Source organism: Macaca nemestrina, chromosome 19 (genome assembly GCF_043159975.1).
Source record: "Macaca nemestrina isolate mMacNem1 chromosome 19, mMacNem.hap1, whole genome shotgun sequence".
NCBI lineage: Eukaryota > Metazoa > Chordata > Mammalia > Primates > Cercopithecidae > Macaca > Macaca nemestrina.
The window spans coordinates 71,120,315-71,139,316 of NC_092143.1; the positions used below are offsets into that span (position 1 = coordinate 71,120,315).

Here is a 19,002-nt window from a genome sequence, read left to right on the forward strand (position 1 = left end):
AAGCCCAAAGACGGTCCAGTCAAGGTTTCACTTAGACTTCTTGACTGTTTTATGCCATGACAGATTCATGTTGGTGGATAACAATGCTCTATCTGTGATCCTGACATGAGGATAAAATAAGGCAGAAATATAAAAAAGTAAACTGGGCATGGTGGCACAAGCGTATAGTCCCAGCTACTCAGGAAGCTGAGAAGGAGGATTACTTGAACCCAGGAGTTCGAGATCAGCCTGAGCAACATAGCAAGACTCTAAATTAAAAAAAAAAAAAAAAGTAAAAAGTAAAATTGAGGCTACTACTTTCCCACATATGAAGAAATACTGGCTAAAGAAGATATGGATAACAGCACAATATCAACGGGTACCACTCATTTTTGCAGCCCTGTAAGTGCCTGCAACAGAGGTATTAAGAAATTAGAGGTGAAAATCATCTCTGATTAGATGGGCTTTGTTTTTTTTTAGCTTTTAGTGAAAACTGCATCATACTTGTATTATCACAGAATCTAGATTAGAAAGGACTTGAAGGTGATTTATGAGGAAGTTCTTCAATGACCCTGCCATCCAGCTGTAAGAATAACTTGCGGGTGACGAAGGAAAGTCATTCTGATTATGTGCATGGAGCACTGAAGGAAAGGTGAAGTCTGTAACCACAAACTCACGCTAGTACTGCTTTCAAAAACTACAGTAACAAAGGAAAGCCACGTTCTCCTAAATGAATCACCAGTAAGGCAGCTGGAAGCGTCAGAAATTGGTTTTGGTTCAATGTCCCAAGTTCTGGTGGCTCTGCTTTACATGGTTTGGTACCATTTACTAAGGCCACCTAACACACACAAGCCTCCTTATTCACTAGCAACCCCTTCCACACCGCGGCTCCAGGTCTTAAAAAAAAAAAAAATTAATGATCAGCCTTCCCGTCAGGTTTCCCACACTTTTAAGGACTGAATATATTTGATTGTTATTTATATTAACCCTCCTATCCCAAACTGGAAATGTGAATGGCTGGCCATCAGCCTTCCCTTCCTCCAGCCCCTGGGCAACTTGACTGTCTCCACTCAGGCTGTTAGTTCCTTGCCATCAACTCCATGGACAGGCCCACCTCTGCTCCAGCTACCCACTACTGTGGCCACAGCTAGACCTGGGGTTACAGCTTCCCCAGATCTGAAGTCTTTAACTCACAATCCTATCTCACCACCTCTATCCTTCCCAGGTCTCTCACTCAGGTGCTTCCAATATACCTAATATTTGGATCTTACTGAGACTTTAAGGCCCTTTCTATTCTCTACCTGTTAGTCCAATCCTATTTTAGTCTAGATAAGGGGTCAGCAAACCTTTTCCTGAAGTGTGAAATAGTAAATATTTTTATTAATAGGTTATGTGGGCTAAGAGGCATAGTATGGATATTATGTAGGTATTTAAACATCTAAAATATAAGAGATAAAAAAAAAACCAAAACCACCAAAAACAACCAACACGGGTGGTGGGCCAGATTTGGCCTGTAGGCTATAATCTGCCAACTCCTGGTCTAGACTTCATGATTAATCTCTTTGGCTGTTTTCTTGCCAACTTCCTCAACACACTTGTCCCATATTTCTTCTGTCACATCTAGTGAGCACACAGCAACCTTGAATAAACCAACTGTCACCTTCTCTATACCAACTCTCAGGCTTCCAATCTCGGCTGCAAGTGAGGTGCCTGAGTGAATATACCAAATTACACAGCTATGCAGAAGGCACCACTGGTATGTGGTCTCCACCTTAAACATCTGTTTTTAGTCAGCAATCTCTCTTTATTCTTCAAGGTCATTCTCTCTCCTATTCTTCACAGTAATGATTTCAAACCCTTTTCACTTAGCAAAAATACTACTTTACCACTCCTCTTCACTTTCAGTAGATAACTACTTTTGCCTTCAATGAGGAGAAAAATTCATTAAATTGGAAAGCATTTCATTTCTTGGCCCCAAAATGACAAGTCAGCTGCACCCACACCTTTGTTTACCTCATTTCCTTCTGTCACAACTCTTTCATGACTAAAGGTATTCCATCTGGATTACCTTCCATCTGGAATCCCAATATCCCTAATAACTGAGTTCCATCAACTAACTGCCCTGGTTTCTGTATCTACAACCTCTTCTTTCCAAGCTCCTTTCCATAAGTATTACATAACCTCCCTCAAAGATCTCCCACATTCTCACCTCCCCCTTTAATAGCAAAGCTTCTTTAACTGACTACAGGCACTGTTGCCAATCAGCCCCTCAACCTGCTATCATCTGACAGCCTCATCCACTAATCCATTGAAAGTGTTTTTGTTGGTTGGGCGTGGGGGCTCATGCCTGTAACCCCAGCACTTTGGGAGGCTGAGGCGGGCAGATCACGAGGTCAGAAGTTCGAGACTAGCCTGGCCAACATGGTGAAACCCCTCTCTATTAAAAAAAAAAAAAAAAAAGTTGGGCGTGGTGGTACACACCCTGTAATTCCAGCTGCTCCGGAGGCTGAGGCAGGAGAATAGCTTAAACCTGAGAGGCGGAGGTTGCAGTGAGCCGAGACCATGCCACTGCACTCCAGCCTGGGCAACAGAGCGAAACTTGGTCTCAGGGCAGGAGAAGTGTTTTGTCAAGATCACCAATGACTTATTTGTTGTTAAATCCTGTGAACACTCTTTATTGTCCTCATCCTACTTGATATGCTTGGCTTCCATGAGTGCCCTGCTTTTCTAGTTTTTCTGTAAACTCACAGGTTACTCTTCAGTCTTCTCCTCGTCCCTTCATTCTCCCTTAAACATGGGTTTTCTTCAGGATTTGATTCAATATTTTCTTCTCTTCTCAATCTACACTCTCCCCTCTAGCTCATTTCATATACTCTACAGTTTGAATTACCATTTATAAACTGATAACTCCTACAATATACTCTCTACCTAGATCTTGTTCCTAATCTCCAGATTTGTATACTCAACAACCTATTACACATCTCTACTTGAATGTTCAACTGACACTTGATTGGATTTTACAAAGTAAAACATCAGTTTTCTCCACAAAAGCTGTTCTCCAGTGTTGACTAATTCAATGAGAGGCTCCAACATCCACCCATTTGCCCAAGCAACTCTAGGAAGGCTTCCTGGAGAAAGCAGCATCTAAACTCTCAACAAGGGACAAACCTAAAGATGGAGAGTGGGGGTTGGGGGACGGGGGAGAAAAGGGGGGAGCCAAATAAGAGACTGGTCTATTTGAAGGACCAAAGTTCAGAGTTCAATACATCTGGAGTAGAGATGTGAACCCCTGGCTTAAAGAGACGAACCAAAGTGGCTAGGTGATGCTTACTAGCTGTTCATTTTATTTTTTTATGTTGAAAGATTTTTCTTGATAGAAACAATGGATTGAAAATAGGAGTCAACAAACCACTGAATCGGGGGTGAAAAGGTCTAATGAGATTCAAGCTAACTGTTTCACATTATACTTAAGGAAACTAGGTCCAGAAAAGTTAAACTACCTAGGCAAGATTACACAGCTAGTTAGTGACAGAGCTGACAGTGAAACGAATGCACTCAATTGTACCCTTTCCTTCATAATATATACTATCTAGTTCCATTTTTCTTTGCTTATTTAAAAAATTATACCATTTACACTATGTCATAGGTCAAACATTTCATTATTATTAGTTTTAGAAACAGGGTCTCACTCTGTTTCTCAGGCTGGAGTGCAATGGCACCATCACAGCTCACTGCAGCCTTGAACTCGGGGGCTCAAGCAATTCTCTCGCTTCAGCCTCCTGAGTAGCTAGGACAACAGGCATATGCCACAATGCCCAGCTAATTTTTTTCTTTTAAATTTTTTGTAGAGACAGAGTCATACTTTGTTGCCCAGGCTGTTTTGAACTTCTGGCTTCAAGCAATCCTTCAGTCTCAGCTTTACAAAGTGCTGGGATTATGGGTGTAGGCCATCATGCCTGGCCCAAATGTTTCTTTGTAAATGTCTGTGTATCTTGAGCAAAGGGCTTTTATTATCCTTAGCTGTATGTATGTATGTATGTATTTAGTACAGAAGGGTCTTGCTATATTGCCCAGGCTGAACTTGAACTCCTGGGCCCAAGTGATCCTCCCACCCTGGTCTCCTAAATAGCTGAACTACAGGCATACATCACTGGACAAGGCTACTGTCCTTAGTTTTTATGGCACATCTTAGCTCAGGCCTCAGTTTTCCCGATATTCTAAACCTAAAAAGTCTCATGCTTTTCATTTTAGTCATCCTTACATGCCTTTCTGTCAACCAATTTTACATATAAATAATATTCCTGGGTAAAATTAAAGTATATAAAATCTTCCATTTCTATCAATTTAACACAAAATACTTTAAAAAATGTGTTAGAAAACAAAATATTCAGAACATTCTCATTAAAATCTTACCAATTGTCATAACACATCAGGTGAGATCAAATTATCCAATTTTTAAATTATGAAATATTTTAAATGTTCAAAAAGGTATAGTTAAATAATACAATGTTCATGTACCCACTACCCAGTCACATATAAAATCCTAACATTTTTACTTGTTACACATCTGTTAAAGAAACAGAATATCATAGACACTGTTGAAGCTCCCTCTATAACCTCCCTACTTCTATTTCCCTCCCTCCCTCTACTATGGTAACCACTACCATGTATTTCACGGTTAGGATTTTTATACACATTTTATATTACTACATATGTAAACATCTATAAATAATATATGGATGTACTTTGCATTGTTTCAACCTCTATACAATATGTGCTATTGTGCAATTTGCTATTTTCATACAACACTATGTTTCAAATTTACCCATCTTAATACATGTTGCTCTAGTTCAGGGATTGGCAAATCTTTTAAGGACCAGCCAGAAACTATTTTAGGCTCTATGGACTATATATATCTGTCACAACTATTTATCTCTGCTGTTACAGAGCAAAAGCAGTCAGAGACAATCTAAATGAATGAGGGTGGCTGTGTTCCAATAAAAATTATTATTCTTTTTTATTGTTTTCTGAGATAGGGTCTGACTCTGTCACCCAGGTTGGAATGCAGGAGCACGAATATGGCTCACTGCAGCCTTGACCTCCTGGGCTCAAGCGATTCTCCTGCCTCACCCTCCCCTGTAGCTAGGACTACAGGCATATGCCACCACAGTCAGCTCATTGTAATATTTTTTTGTAGAGATGGGGGTATCACTTTGTTGCTCAGGCTGGTCTCAAACTCCTGGTTTCAAGCAATTCTCCTGCCTTGGCCTCCCAAAGTGCTAGGATTACAGTCACCTGACCTGGCCCAATAAAAATTATCTACAAAAACAGATGATATGCCAGATTTGCCAACCCCTGCTATAATTAATCCATTTTCAGTGCTTTATAGAACTATCACATAAAATTATCTTATCACCCAGTCTTCTGCTTGTGAACACTGACACTGTTTCTAAACTTTCATTTACAAATACATCATTTACAGACAATGGTACAGTGAATCTTCTTAGAGATTTCCTTGTGTACATGGGTCCTATGTAGGGGGCCATATTTAGGAACAAATTTTAACTTCACTAGTTTTTACAAAAGTATTCTGCAAAGTGGTTGATTCAATTTATATTTCAACAGTGTATAAAAGTTCTCATTTTCCCACATCTCTGCCAATACTATTATTGTTAGGCTTTTCAATTTTGGCCAGGTTGCTAAGTGTGAAATGGTTATCTCATCATTTTATTTGCACTAGAGAGGCTTAGCAACTTTTGCAAGCTCATTCACTATTCAGTTTTCTACATCTTTAAATGACTTGTTCTTATCATCTTTTCAGTTTTCCATCTGGTTGTCTTTTATCAATGGAATATTCTGAATACTAATCTTTCCTGGTTATATAGGTGGCAAATAATCTTCTCCTAGTCTGTGCCTTGTCTTTTTACTTTGCTTATGGTATCTTTTACTATTCAAGACTTTTACATCTTAATATTAAATCTTAAATATTAAATTGATATTTTTCCCTCACAATTTGTGCTTTTTGTAGCTCAAGAAATCTCTCCCTACTCCAAATTTACATATTTCATATTTTCTTCTAAATGTTTGAAAGTCTTGCCTTTCTCATTCATACTGTCAATTAACCTGGAATTGACTGTACTGAGGTACAGACTGAATTTTAATTTTTCCATATGGATAAGTTATTAAGAATAGGCTGGGCCTGGTGGCTCATGCCTGTAACCCCAGCACTTTGGGAGGCTGAGCCGGGCAGATCACCTGAGATTGGGAGTTTGAGACCAGCCTGGCCAACATGGAGAAACCTCATCTCTACTAAAAATATAAAATTACCCAGGCATGGTGGCACATGCCTGTAATCCCAGTTACTCGGGAGGCTGAGGCAAGAGAATCGCTTAAACCCAGGAGGTGGGTTGCAATGAGCTGAGATTGCGCCATTGCACTCACTTGGGCAACAAGAGCGAAACTGTCTCCAAAAAAAAAAAAAAAAAAAAACCACAAATAATTCATCCTTTCCTCGCTAGTTTATAATGGAATCTTTTTGTATATTAACCTTTTCTACAATTCAGACTTTCTATTGTTTTAGTTTTCTTCTTCTGTATACTGGTACTAATAATTACCTGTCCTAACTACTATTGCTGTATAGGTCTTAATATCTGACAGGGCAAGTGTTCCTGCTTTCTTCATATTTTTCTTACTCTTGGCTCTCTGCTTTTCCATAGAAACATTAATACTAACTTTTTGAGTTCCCATGAAAAAACCCATTTGGTCTTTATAATAAAACAATTCATATTCCTTTGGGTATAACTTAAATTTAAAAATCCATTTGGATACTGATTCAAAACATGCTGAATCAATCTGGGGAGAAGGGGCACTGGGTCTGTATCTATAAATGTAACGCTGCTCCATTTTTGTAATGTTTCTCTATGAAGACTACGCCTAGGTATTGGAGAGTTTTCACTGCTATTCTGAATAACATGTAATTGATTACTAGTTTATAAGAACACTATTGATGTTTCTCTTGCAATCTTGCTGAAGTTTCATTAGTTCTAACAGTTTCTTGGTTCTCTTGGATTTTTCTCTGCAGACAATTATATTGTCTTCAAATGGGGATAGTTTACTCTTTTCTTTCCAATACTTACAATTCTTATTTCCTTGTTTTTTTCTCTTATTGAAATGGTTAGATCCTCCAGTACGGTGTTGAACAGAAATATGGTTAGTGTCCATCCATGTCTTCTTTTTGGATTTAATGGGAATACTTTTTAAAGTTTCATAATTGTGTATGATGTTTGCAATAGGGTTTTTAAAATCAGTCCTTTTATCAACTCAGAGAACATTCCTTTCTACTTTTTGTATTGAATATTAGATTTTATTGAATTTTCTTGACTTCTGAGCTGATCATACAGATCTTAAAAATCTTTAATCTTTTTTTTTTTCCCAGACATGGTCTTGCTGTGTTGCCCAGGCTGGTCTTGAACTCCTGGGCTCAAGCAATCCTCCAGCCTTGGCCTCCCAAAGTGCTGGGATTACAGGCGTAAGCCAATATGCCCAGCCAATCTGTTGTTCATCTGGCATTATATTCATCTTTCTGATGAACCATACTTACATTCCTAGGATAAACCATATGTCTCTATTTAAAAAAAAAAATAACTACTTCATTTGTGAGTTTATAAAACACTTCAATAAATAGAAAACATTCTATTTATATGTGAGACAAATATATATACACGTTTTTCCTTGTTTTGTCCTTATCGGGATTTTAAGTTATAATCTTATATAATGAACTGGGGGGCTTCTCTTTTTCTAACTTCTGAAAATTTTCATTTATGGTAGAAATTATTTATTCTTTGAAGTATTGATAAGATGTGCCTGAAAAACCTCTGGGCCTGATGTCATTCAAAAAGTGTCATTCTGGCTGGTATTTCTTTAATGGTTGTTCATCTATTTAGTTTTTTTTTTTTTTTTTTTTTTGAGAGTCTATTTTGGTCATTACATTTTTCTAAAGAATTCCCATTTTATTAGGCTTCAAAATTTATTTGTAGAAGTTGTTCATAATATCCTCTTAATCATTTCAAATATCTCTAATTATGTCAATTTTTACTGTTAATACTGTTTGCTGGTATCTTTTCATTTTCCTTGCACAGGCTCTGGATTTCTTTTTATAACATTTTCTTTTCAAAGAAACAACTTTCAGTTTTGCTGATATATTTTATAGCTTCTCTTATTTCATTAAGTTGTGCTATTATTATTACTTCCATTTTCTTGAGGTTTACTTTGTACTTTTTCTAACTTCTTGAGTTGAATGCTCAATTTGTCACTCCTTCTTGACATTTTTTCCATTAATGCATATGAAGCTTTAACGGTCCCTTTACATCTCCCTTTATTTGTAACCCACACTTCTGACATATCATTCTTCCTGTAATTACAATTTTGATATATTTATTACAAATTTGGAATTTCCATTATGATTTCTTCTTTAATTCCTGGGAAATGCATTTTTATGTTTTCATATATTTGCCTCTTTTTAAGCTGTCCTTTTTGCAGCTTTAATTTTAGAATTCTAATTTGATGACAGAGAAATGTGGCCAGAGAATCTGTTCTTCATATATAATCTTTGAAATTTGCTGAGAATTTCTTTGTGACCTAGTACATGGTCAAATTTTGTGAATGTTCCACGTATACACAAAAATAAATATATTGCTTCTATTTATTCTGTACTACATCAAGCTTATTACTGTCATTGTTCAAATTTTCCATATACTTAACTAATATTTAGTCAACCCGATCCATCAGAAGCAGTTAAAAATACATACTGTTATTGTGAGCCAACTTCTCATAACTTTGTAAGTTTTTGCTTAATATATTTTGAGGGTATATTGTGAAATACATATAAGTTCATGACACCTTCTTGGTGGTTCATTCCTTTATTATGTAGTGTTCCTTGTCCTATTTATACTTTTCCCCTTAAATTCTATTTTATTTGTTATTTATGTAGCTTTCTTTTTGTTGGTATTCGCCTGGTATGTTTCTTTCCATCCTAATATTTCAATCATGAGTTTTGTTTTAGGTAAATATCCCTTGTGGATACAAACTGCTCCATCTTCCATTTATTAAATTTTTCTTGTGTTCTTTTCTTTTCCACCTAAGTTTTAAGCTCTTAGGTCTGCTTTCTTCCTTCTTAGTGAAAATCATGGAATTACGGAACTTGGCTTTGCATAACTAGGAAAGGATAAGATTCTGAGACGCAAATCTCATTAAAAGGAAACTGGTGCCCCCAGAAGACAAATGTACCAATGGCAATTTGGTGCATGGGAAGCTCAGAACATCTGTGTAAATGTGAATTTATGTTTTGCTCTTGAGCCCCCAGTGAGGAAGAGTACACAAAAGGATCGCTACTACTAACCTCGAGTTAGTTCAGAATGTTTTCACTCCTTAAAAGTGCTTTTGTATGACCTCTAGTTGGCCTAATTTAATACTTTTTCCTGTTGACTGAGTGTTAGGCTCTTTTTTTTCTTTTACGTGAAAACCCGTGTGAATTGTGTGTCAGAGAGTGGGTAACAGGGTCGTCTCTCTGTAACATGACTGCAGGCGTTGCGTATTTCTCGAAAAAGTATTGAGTCTATGAAAGGAACACAGCTATACAGTTTCTACAGTATATAGCTGATCAGATTGTGTGTCTTGAGAGATTTCTGGAAAAGTACTAAATCTCTCATGTACTGGATTTTTTTTTTTTTTTTTTTTGAGACAGAGTCTTGCTCTGTCACCCAGGCTGGCGTGCAGTGGCACAATCGTGGCTCACTACAACCTCTGCCTCCCGGATTCAAGCAATTCTCCTGCCTCAGCCTTCTCAGTAGGTGGGACTATAGGTGCGCACCACCACGCCCAGCTAAATTTTGTATTTTTAGTAGAGATGGGGTTTCACTATGTCGTCCAGGCTGATCTCAAACTCCTGGCCTCAAGTGATCCACTCACCTCGACCTCTCAAAGCACTGGGATTATAGGCATGAGCCACCACACCCGGCTTCACATACTGGATTTCCTTTTTAAATTGCTGAAAGGCACCACTAAGTGCTTACATAATCCTGGACGAGGTGTTAAAATCTGCCCAGACAATTAAGAAATCAAGGCTAAACTCCACATGTTTTGAATATACTCATTTTCTCCCCAGACTAGGAAAAAAATATATAGGTTCCACAGTTAGTATGTTTACAAATATTTAACTTTAAACTTTAAATTTAAACTTTTTAAACTTTTAAACAATTTAAACTTTTACTTTTCACAAATGTGTCAGATATTAAGTTAGGGTCTAGAGGATTAAATTGTAAAATAGTTTTCTACCTGGAATAGTACCTTCCATATAGCTTATTCAATTGAAATAGAAAACACTGGTTTCTTAGAAAAGAATGTATAAACAATTGTATAAAAACAACTACATTATAAATTTAAATAGCATTCCTTCTTTTTTTTTTTTTTTGAGATGGAGTCTCACTCTGTTGCCCAGGCTGGAGTGCAGTGGTAGGATCTCAGCTCACCACAACCTCTGCCTCCCAGGTTCAATGGATTCCCCTGCCTCAGCCTCTAGGGTAGCTGAGATTACAGGCACCTGCCACCACATCCGGCTAATTTTTGTATTTTGTGGAGATGGGGTTTCACCATGTTGGCCTGGCTGGTCTTAAACTCCTGACCTCAAGTGATTTCCCCGCCTTGGCCTCCCAAAGTGCTGGGATTGCAGGCGTGAGCCACTGCGCCCAGCTCTACTTTGTAATAATTCTTTTCAAAGTGTCTTTCAAAAAAAGTTCTTAAAAAAATGAAAATCTAATTTTAGTTTAAAGACCTCTCAGTGTCCCTGCTGAGTTATAAGATAAAAGGAGACGCCCATTGAAGGCAGGACCTATCAAGTCTCAATCCTTTTATTTAGTAAAAAAGTAACCTGAAGACACAGTCTCAAAGTTTTAAGCAACTTTCTGTACTAATACAGTAATGTGTCACTTACCTACAGGGATACAGTCTAAGAAAGGTGTCATTAGGCAATTTCCCCACTGTGTGAACATCATAGACTGTACTTAACAATAGTATTGCCTACTATACACCTAGGTTATATGGTACAGCCTATGGCTCCTAGGCTACGAACCTGTAGAGCATGTTACTGCACTGAATACTGTAGGCAACTGTAACACAATGGTTAAGGATTTGTGTATCTAAACATAGAAAAGGCAAAGTAAAAATACAGTATTATAATCTATAATCTTACAGAACCACTGTTGTACATGGGGTCCACTGTTGACCAATTATGTGGTCATTATGTGGTGCCATTATGGGGTGCATGACTGTACTGTGAGGTAGACTTAGAAGGCTATAGTATTCCTCAATAAAATAAATACCAAAGATTTAAATTTCATTTTCCTTAATACTCATAGTCAATGTAAAACAAACTCTAATGTTTTACATTAGTGCTATTTGAAAGTTTTCAGTCTAAAAGATGACTTTATGACTTTTCTTTGGTTAAACCACAAGGTAGAAAAAAGATACAAATATAGAATTCTAATAAACATAAGATTTTTCTGCCTTTAAAAGGCTAAAATGAAACTTTATAATATAGGTTATTTTGTTGTTACCTGTATTATTAATACTTAGGATTATTTACACATAAACATGGGTGAACAACTAAATCAAGCTGTGATTAAACAGCCAGTGTCTATACATTGGTTTTCATAAATCTCAGACAATACTGAAAATTATATGAATTTACAGAATATTCTTACGCTATCTGGCAAAGTTTTAATACTCTATAGGATCAGAGAGTATTGAAAACATTTCTACAAAAAATTAAAATTCAAACACAGAAAACATAAAAAATCCCTAACATATGATTCTTTTATTTATTTTATTTTATTTTTTTGAGACAGAGTCTCACTCTGTTGCCCAGGCTGGAGTGCAATGGTGTGATCTCAGCTCACTGCAACCTCTGCCTCCTGGGTTTAAGCGATTCTCCCACCTCAGCCTCCCAAGTAGCTGGGATTATAGGCACCTGCCACCACACCCGGCTAATTTTTTGTATTTTTAGTAGAGACAGAGTTTCACTATGTTGGCCAGGTGGGTCTCAAACGCCTGACCTTAAGTGATCTGCCTGCCTTGGCCTCCCAAAGTGCTGGGACACAGGCGTGAGCCATTGTGCCTGGCCTGATTCATATATTTTTAAACCTATGTATCTCTGACCATACCTTAACATGTTTGCTCTTTGTAACACTCAGGATGAAATAAATCAGTTAATGTTTACATATTAAACATGCTTGATAGAATTGTTTTAAAAACTAATTTTAAAGTTTTAAATAATACTGTTATTAAACACTGATCTATTACAACATGCATATAAAAGTATATTGAAAACTAATAAATACTTGTATATAATAGAGGAGGGAGCCTGATTAACTCACAAAAAAAAATTTTTTTCCTCTGGGTATGAAGTCCATTTATAACCAGGAAATTTTTTTTTGCCCTCTATAGAGTCTGTCCAGGAGTCCAAAATTATTGTCCGCATCAGAGAACATTTTCTTTTCAAAGGTCTATTAACATTTATAAATATGACTTCGTTATGCTTTTGTGTAATCATGACTATACACTGTTGTAAACATAATAAGAGTTCTCATTTCTAGAGGACCTAAAATTTGTAATGGTCTTTCTGTTATAGTCAGTATTAATTTCTATTACTTTGGCTAATAAGAAGGTTGGGCGGCTTCTCACTCTCTCTCTGCTCTTTATCTTATCAAATAACTAGTCTCCTCTGCTAAGTCTTTCAGCCTTTGCCTCTCTTCAAGATTAGGCTCCAAATTCAGAGCCTACTTTGGCAGTACACCTTCTGCACCCTAACTGCCTTTAGTCTTTCCTAGAGGGCTGCTACTTGGTAGCATCAATCACTTTACTTTCTTATCTTGCTTGTATAACCATGGCTTGACTCACACACAGAGGTTATTCTAAAAATAACAATGGCTGAGTATACTCTTAAGTTTTCTAATATGCTCAATGATATTTAAAGAGCTGTTCTATTTGTCAGGACCACAGAGTTCAAAAATGTCAGAACAGAGGGTAGTTCATGCCTTCCGCCCTGAGGACCATTACAAGTCAATTTTATTTATATTAAAAAATGTCAATCATATGAAAAGGTTTTATCTATAGTATTTATCTTTACAGGATGAGTGAAAGCATATGCTAAGACTGACACAACTGTCAGCAAAAGACTTCTAAAGCAGTGATCCCCAACCTTTTTGGCACCAGGGACTGGTTCCATGGAAGACAATTTTTCCACAGACCAGGGGTTATGGGGTAGAGGGAATGGTTTCAGGATGATTCAAGTGCATTACATTTATTGTGCACTTCATTTCTATTATTATTATATTGTAATATATAATGAAATACATATACAGCTCACCATAATGTAGAATCAGTGGGAGCCCTGGGCTTGCTTTCCTGCAACTAGAAGGTCCCATCTGGGGGTGATGAGAGACAGTGACAGATCATCGGGCATTAGATTCTCATGAGGAGCACACAACCTAGATCTCTCATGATCAGTTTACAATAGGGTTCATGTTACTACGGGAATCTAATGCTGCTGCTCATCTGATAGGAAGCGGAGCTCAGGTGGTAATATGAGTGATGGAGAGCAGTTGTAAATACAGATGAAGCTTCACTTGCTTGCCCACCACTCACCTCCTGCTGTGCAGCCCTGTTCCAGAGCTATCTAAAAGCCTCCCATACCAAAAACAACTAATGAGATTAAAAGAAAAATTGTAGGATAGTGGTTAGCCTGCCCACTTGTTAACAGCAGGGTCTTGCTTCTGCCTTCATTTGCTCCTAGCTAAGCTATAGTATATCTTATAGGAGACCTATCTTAGCCTTTACTACATAAAGATTCAACCTCTCAAATGGACATAAAAACTACAAAACATTTAAGGCAGAATGACTGTATGGATAGTTTCTTACTGCCAGGAACTTTTTTAAAAAAAATGACCAAAAGTCCTAACTAGAGGCCTCTTCACGCAATGCAAAGACCAAGCAAAATTGTGAATTTTCTTTTCTCCATGAAAAAGAATGGCCTAATGACCACACTAGGGTCAACAGTACATGACTGTGGGTAACCTCACCCTGGTAACTGCTAGCCACTGAGTATTCCATCTGATCATTCTGGTCATTGAGTCTCAGACGGAAAGCGAGAAGCGTATTATTCTAAAGGACTGGGTAACCCTAAAGCCTATATCTAGTTAGTGTTGTTATACTCTTTTCTGTGATAACTTAAAAGATCCAAAAATATATTCCTTTAACCATCATGGTAATACTCATGGTACTTAAATGTTTTGAAATGTTGTTCTACTTTTACATGCTACATAGTACGGAGGGAGGAATCCCTATAATACCAGTGCCTTTTATTTGGTATAAGTTGAACAATTAGAGGTAAAATCCTCCCTTAAAATTTCTGAGTATGACCTTGAACTAACCTTAAAGAACAGATACTTTTCCACTCCATTAAAAAATAAACAACCCAGGTATCTCAGCACTACATTTAGCAAGTAGTATCCCTGAATTATTTTGCTCTGCTAACAAGGGAACTATACTGTTGGGCATTAGTATTTACAATCACACTCTAGGTAGCACAAAAATGTGGCACTTTGTTTCTAGGGGAAACTTCTGTCTTTAAGGAAGGAAGATACGATAATTTACAAAGACACCCATTTTATTTGTAGAACCTCTGCCTACCTGTAGTTGCCACATAACTGGCCTATCTCCAACTATAAAGTTTATATCATCTGGCTGGGCGTAGTGGCTCACGCCTGTAATCCCTGCACTTTCGAAGGCTGAGGCAGGCAGATCACCTGAGGTTGGGAGTTCGAGACCAGCCTAGCCAACATGGCAAAAAAACTTGTCTCTATTAAAAAATACAAAAATTGGCCGGGCGCGGTGGCTCAAGCCTGTAATCCCAGCACTTTGGGAGGCCGAGGCGGGCGGATCACAAGATCAGGAGATCGAGACCACGGTGAAACCCCGTCTCTACTAAAATTACAAAAAATTAGCCGGGCGCGGTGGCGGGCGCCTGTAGTCCCAGCTACTCAGGAGACTGAGGCAGGAGAATGGCGTGAACCCAGGAGGCGGAGCTTGCAGTGAGCCGAGATCGCGCCACTGCACTCCAGCCTGGGCAACAGCGTGAGACTCCGTCTCAAAAAAGAAAAAAAAAAAAAAAAAAAATTGGCAAGGCGTGGTGTCGGGTGCCTATAATCCCAGCTACTCAGGAGGCTGAGGCACAATAATCACTTGAACCCAGGATGTAGAAGTTGCAGTGGGCCAAAAAAAAGTGTCTCAAAAAAAAAAAACTTTATATCAAACTTGCCAAGTATTATTTCTGGACTATCCCTGAGGAAAAGTCTGACCAGATTCACGTAACAAAACACAATGCTTCTGGATAATAATATTCCCATTGGATGGGGTCACAGGCTCTATTACAGAGATGAAAGATCTAACCTTGTAATGATAAGCACTTTTCTAAACCTATTCACCAGTGAAATGATAGGCTATAGAATTATGCTCCAAATAATCACAGCTTTAGATTTCACTTTAGCTAGCTCTTACTGGCAAGGAATACAGCACCTGTATCCCTGAAAAATCCAGACCTTTCCCATGACTTACCAAATCTATATCAGAAGTTGAAAGTAACATCAGGCCCAAAACTAGCGTATATTTAGGTGTGAAGGCCTTTTTGGGAATCCTAGTATACCACATAAGGTATAGAGATGCTGGAAGGCTTCTTTCAGTGCAGCAGTAAAGCTTACAAAATGTTGCATATTTTTCATGATATAGGTAACGCATTACAAATATTTTCACTTGTATATTAAGTAGTAAACACTAAAAATACACCAAAAAATATGAAGAATGTACAAGGAGGACTGTAAATTTAAGATAAAGTTGTTGCTCAAGGGGCAACAAAGGGAAATGAAGATGCAAAACATTATATGTCTCACATTCTCTTTGGTACTATTTTGTGCCTTTTTCTTATTCCTATGGTAAGTTTTAAGCTTCTCAAAGCTGGTTTTACCTTCCTCGTGGTATTAATTAATGAAATTTCAGAGCTTAATCCTGAAAGTTCATGTTCTAACTGCTGGTGAAAGCAAGTTTACAAAGATTCATAAAAGGAGAGATACTATTAGAAAGCCAAGTGTGATAAAGTGAATGGAGAATGATATAAAAGCATCAATCCCATATTCCAATGTGGAGATTTCTCTGAAAATGTTTAATCCTGCTGTTTTTCATTAATAAAATGTCTTTAGAAATGCTATTTGTTCGGGAGGCGGAGGCAGGAGAATCGCTTGAACCCAGGTGGCAGAGGTTGCAGTGAGCCAAGACCGCGCCATTGCACTCCAGCCTGGGCGACAGAGTGAAACTCCGTCTCAAAAAAAAAAAAAAAAAAAAAAATCTATTAAGACATCCAGATTTTTGAAATAGCTATCATGTCCTGAGAAATGTGTAAGTCTTAGAAGTATACAGGTCTTACTGGTTGTTTTATTTTGTAACTTTTTTGCCCTGATAATATTAAACTGACACCTCTGCATTCTAAAAAGTAGATAACCTTGGGAAGTTTCTCTGTTAAGCAAGAAGAGCTTTGGGATTTTCCTCTCCTCTTCCACATAAGGTAGAATAAAACCTTTGAATTCTTTAGTCAACCAAAAGGTTTCTATATTTGTTTCATTTAAATTAACAAATATAGCTGGAGTTTTAAAAATCCAATCTGATAAAGTCTTATTAGGTAAATTAAATCAGTTTATACTTGTTATTACTGACATATTTCTCCCCTCCTTTCTCTTCCTTTTTCCTTCCCTTTCTGCCATTTGCCGGATTTATAAAGTAGCCTAGGTTCCTCCCTGCCTCCCTTTGATCTCTGCTCTTTGAGAGCAACAAGTTGGTTTTCTTTTGGTGGTTACCCTTTTAATATACATGAAAAGGAATATTCAGTATTCCTTTCCTACGCCTGAAGATTACAAGGACTGCCATAATTTTAAATTACTCACGAAACATCTCTGCTTTCCCCTTCCATATTATTACTGTCATCTAGTTAAGTTCCACGTTAATAAAACTTTTTAATCAAAAAAATTTTAAATCATTCATGACTTTTTTGTGTTTATAGTAAATAGTAAATTTACTGTCATATTTTTTAATTTTTGTGCTCACCGTTGCCTTCTGTATCCCACTCCATTCTTATGGGTTCAATTTCCTTCCTCCTGAAGAACATCTTTGAGTAGTTTTTTTCAAAATGAGGGTCACTGAGTGGTAAGTTATCCTGGTCTTTAAACAAAAATGTCTTTCTTTCATCGGCAGTCTTGGGTATATTTAACTTGGTATAAAATTCTAGATTCAATGCCATTTTTCTTTCAGCACTTTAGTATTTCTCTACCGTCTTCTGGTATTAATGGTTGATATCTGTTAGAAATCTGCTAACAGTCAAACCGCTGTGCCTTCCCAGTATATCTGTCTTTCTTATCCCTTAGTGGTTTTTAGGTTTTCTCTGAATGCCCACAGTTATGGCATGAGGTACTGAAGAGTAGATTTATCTTTCTTTATCCTGCTTGGCAGTTGTGGCATACTTTTAAGCTGAGGATTTAAGATTTCCTTCAATTCTTTGCAATCCAGTTTCTCTACCATTCCCTCCATTTTCTTCTTTGGAAATCCTACTAGACAGATGTTGGAAATTCCCAATCTATTCACCATGGCTTTTAACTGCTCCTTCACTTAAAAAAAAACAAAAAACAAAAAAAAAACAAAAAAACTGTGCTGTTTGCTGGATGAAGTTCTCATCACCTTCTTCAGTTCACTAGTTCTTTGTTCATCTATGTCCAGTGTATAGTTTAATTCTGTGTGCTGAGTTTTGGTTTCAATGATTATATTTTTCATTTCCAAGACTCCTGATTAGTTGTGTTGACTGTCCTACTTCATTTCAGCCTGCTTCTGTTTCATGATTTCTTGTTCCTTTTCAATGGATTAAGTTATCAATTATCTTTTTGAGTATCCAAAACATATATGAAGTCTTGGTCAGGCTATATATTTCATCTGGAATAAATATACGTCTATCCCAAGAGTTGATTTTGCTGGTGATCCTTCTTAGCATTAGATTTATGGATTTTGGAATTTTAATTTATCAGAGTTTTCAACAGGAGCCTTTTCTTTTGGGATGTTTGTTTACTTCCTTTCCCCTCCCTCTCTGTGTACATCCTTCCCTTTCTAGCAGTTCTGCATCTGCTTCTACCAGGGCCCCTGAGTCCAAAAGTCTAGAATAAGTCTTATGATGACTTCTTAGAGCAGCTGCTTCATAAGTATACTTAGCATATCACATATCTGGTCACTGAGCAAGCAGATGGACACAAAGCTGTCTTTGTTATCCCTAGGCTCACAACTTCCTACAAAACCATAGCCCTTGGCAGAAGACTGGCAATCTTTTTTCTTAGTTTCTTTCCAAAAGTGGATAAAAGTTCCACCCTAGTCCTTGGCTTCAAGAAGCGAAACTGGCTCTGGCCCCTCGTCCCACATGGTGCACATTTAGTCTCTGTTACTTGTAGCCAAATTCCTGGACACCACCACCTGCCTTGGATAGAGAGTCCAGCAGGCCCAGGCTGCAGTTTTGCTCACTACTTGGCATTTCTGGTCCATGAAGATATTTATCTTGTTTGTGGAAGCCCAGCCTTGTCTCTTTTGTTTTCTCGTTTATATTTTACCCGTCATTGCTATGTGTTTGGAGCAAAGGGAGTGAGTCGAAACATAAACTCAATGTGCCATCTTGACTAGAAACTTTACATCATCTTGTAGCATTATATTTGAACAAAATTTACTTTTTAAAATGTATAAATAAGATTAACAAGGAACTTTTAAACCCCTTACTTGTACCTAAATAATAATTATGAAATATTATTTTCAGATACAAATTAAATCCTAACTTGACGTTTAAAATATATAGACATGAAAGTAATTAAACTGCATTTATTCCAAAATTAGTCTACA

The 19,002-nt window shown here is 37.4% G+C and overlaps 1 protein-coding gene across 1 annotated transcript in view; it reads right to left on the reverse strand.

The window, feature by feature from the left end:
• Positions 1 to 19,002, reverse strand: part of LOC105464747 (THO complex subunit 1) — a 57,762-nt gene that overhangs the window by 18,178 nt on the left and 20,582 nt on the right. The gene's annotated exons all lie outside the window — the stretch shown is intronic.